Raw genomic sequence first — 2,998 nt, forward strand, 5'->3', positions numbered from 1 at the left:
GCGGGGCGCGCAAAAAGGAGGTGTGACAGTAACTTTGGTTTATTCGGTTCAAATACTAACTAGTGCATAGAGTCATAAACTGTAATATTCTAAATTAACGTACTCAAAAGTACAAAGCTAAAAACATTTGTTGACAAAAGTTTTGTCCAAAACTAGCAAATACCAACTTAGAGAGAGAAAACTGTACATAAAAGAATAAATTTGATCATTAGAAATATCATGTTACTTGCTTAGAGTTAATTGATGAACTTAGAGAATAAAGGAAAGTAAAATTTTAGATTTTTATATTTATGTTATGACTAATAATATGTGTATTGTGTAATATAATATATATTTTGGTACGGTATCAGTATCTCGGTATTTCATTTTAAAATACCAAATACCATACCTAATACCAATATTTTTTAAAATTTAAACCAAATACCATACCAAATACCAAAATATCGAATGCCAAATACCAAAATTTTCGATTTCGGTACGGTAATTCGGTATTTACCAAATTATGCACAACCCTAAAATTAAGTACCCTAATTTTAAAAAAAAAAAGACGCTTAGCAAACGAGCTTAAACGAAAAGACGCTTACTTATTGTTATGAAGAGATATGCTCCTTCACAAAGTCCACATTCTGTAGTTATACCTCCAAAGGAAATTTTCTCATTCACTTATTTTGTTCTTCTATTATCGCTTATTACTACTTTTATACTGTCAACTTCTGTTTCAATTTTGATTAGGAAGCCTCTACATATGTTTGCAGGGACTAGAATATAGTTGAACATTGAGACGCCATGTTATGGGCTCAAGATGGAAGGCTTGAAGAGTGCACGATCATGTTTGTGTTCACCAGCCCACCATAGAACTGGTTTCTCGGCATGCCTTGAGAGTAATATCTGTTGGTAAGACAATACCAAGAGATTCAGTAACATGAAAGGAAGTGAAAGAGATGAGTTCCATATCGTGGCATAAATCATCCTAACATTCATGAGAAGATATGTACCAGCCAACTAGAGGTAAGTTTTTTATTTTTCAAAATTATGTTATACATCATGCTGTTTAATACGACATGGTTTATCCTGTATTAAAAACTGTAATTTCGTAATATATGTAATTTGACGATGATAGTTAGATAGAGACAACCTTTTGTCAACGGACTTACTTGGCCCACTGACAGAAAGTATACTTCAATCTGTTTTTGGCTTATGATGTTGAGGACTCTATATGATGGAATACATGGTGAGGATGCAGAGACTGCGGAAGAAATGGAAATTGAGATGAGGGTAAGGTCTAGGAATTTTCAATAATTAAGCTTTGTTGTCATTCTTTTGATTTCTTTGTTCTGTAATTCTTTGTTGTAGTGAGACCAGTGTGATTTGCTTGAGTTTCGTGAAAGATTTGACTGCTTAGTGGAGGAAGATATTAATTGTTTTTTTTCTTTACGTGAAAGCAGAAGGAAAGGAACAAATTTTATGTCTGGTACTCTGTGCTAATTATGAAAAAAGTAATACCCATTAATTTATGAGAAAGATAACACTAGACTTTAGAATCTCACTTGGATTTCAATTGGAATTGGAGATGACAACTGAGAAATACCATGGAGTTATATTGACATATTGAAGATGAAAGATAAAAATTTGAAGGGATAACAGGGGAAGAAACTCTAAGATGACTTCTTCAGAGCTTATAATTCGTAAACGAAAAATCCTGTGTTTGACCTCTTCATTTTTGCATTTGATATAATAGTATTTATTCCTTTTTCAAGCATCCAAGTGAATATTTTAAAATCACAGATATGCACGTAAGATTGTTAGTTGGAACCTTAATTTCTGAAGTCAATGTGATACAATGTTCAACCATATTTTTATGGCATGACTTGTGTTCAGTTCATCTATTAATGATTGATAGTTTTTCTAACATATGTCACACTTTGGGATCTCACTGTCAGAATTACTTCTATGAGGTTAGAGTTACTTTTTTCTCTTTTTCTATGGTCCAATTGAGATTTAAAAGTTAGCGAAGCAAAAAGACGAATACATTGAATACGTCTCTGCGCTACTAGATAGGAAATATCCTTAGGAATCTATAGATTAAACATTGGAGAACGTCAAGCATATGATGAGTGAAAATAAATTTTTAAATCGTTTTCCTTTATTTACTTCACACTTCTTCCAAGATAGACTTGAAGGATAAGTTGTAACTGATATTTCTGTTTGTAAGCGTGACTATTGAAAAGATTTCACTCTACGCTAGCTATTTCATAGATTAAGTTATGGATTATTTTTCTCACTTAATTAAACAATTCAATGCATTTATGTTGTTGTTGTTCTTTCTCATTATAAGCTAATGTGCTTGTCCACCGAGATTTTTAGATACGGATTTGGGAGGCTACAATTTCTTAAAACATGGCAGAAACTTTGAGACATCAAGGAAATAGTGATCAAGCTAAATATTATATATCAGAAGAATTGTTATTGTTCGAAGACTACTTTGTTGCGTTGAGCTTCACATTGATGAGAGTTTTTATTTATTTATTTTGTTCTTCATGTATAATTATTTACTCAAAACTTCTGCTTTAGCTGTATCAATTTTATTTTACAAACTGTTTACTCCATGATGAAGCACACATGTGCCGAAAAACTAGTACAAAGATAACTGTGAAGGGGGGTCCTCTTGTATGGTGATACGATAGTATCGTAAATTACAATTAATATTGTTAGATTGTCACGAAATGACAACTTATTTCATCTGTCCATTTGGTATGAGGAAAATTGTAACAATTCGTATCCAAACAATAATATGTCAATATTAAGGGATACTGGAAAAGTCATGGGCAAGTAGGAACTACCCTTTGTATGAAGGCACTAACGAAAAAGTCGCTCTCTTTTTTGATGAAAGTGCGATTACAATAAAAGCACTACAATTGAAAATGAAATACATCCAACCAAAAAGGCCTTCTTTGTGTCCTTGTGCCCACTCGACACATATTTCCTATCAGTCGTGCAA

At 32.4% G+C, this 2,998-nt stretch overlaps 1 long non-coding RNA gene across 2 annotated transcripts; it reads left to right on the plus strand.

Moving 5' to 3' along the window:
* Window positions 1–601: 601 nt before the first annotated feature.
* LOC142179522 (uncharacterized) lies at window positions 602–2,606 on the plus strand. 2 transcript variants are annotated; one of them, XR_012707926.1, is made up of 2 exons: window positions 602–1,275; window positions 1,354–2,606. It is a non-coding gene; the product is annotated as an uncharacterized LOC142179522 (long non-coding RNA). The 2 variants fall into 2 exon arrangements; XR_012707927.1 differs by having other exon boundaries at window positions 2,365–2,606.
* The last annotated feature ends 392 nt before the right edge of the window (window positions 2,607–2,998 follow it).

This window comes from Nicotiana tabacum, chromosome 3 (genome assembly GCF_000715075.1).
Source record: "Nicotiana tabacum cultivar K326 chromosome 3, ASM71507v2, whole genome shotgun sequence".
NCBI classification, from domain to species: Eukaryota; Viridiplantae; Streptophyta; class Magnoliopsida; order Solanales; family Solanaceae; genus Nicotiana; species Nicotiana tabacum.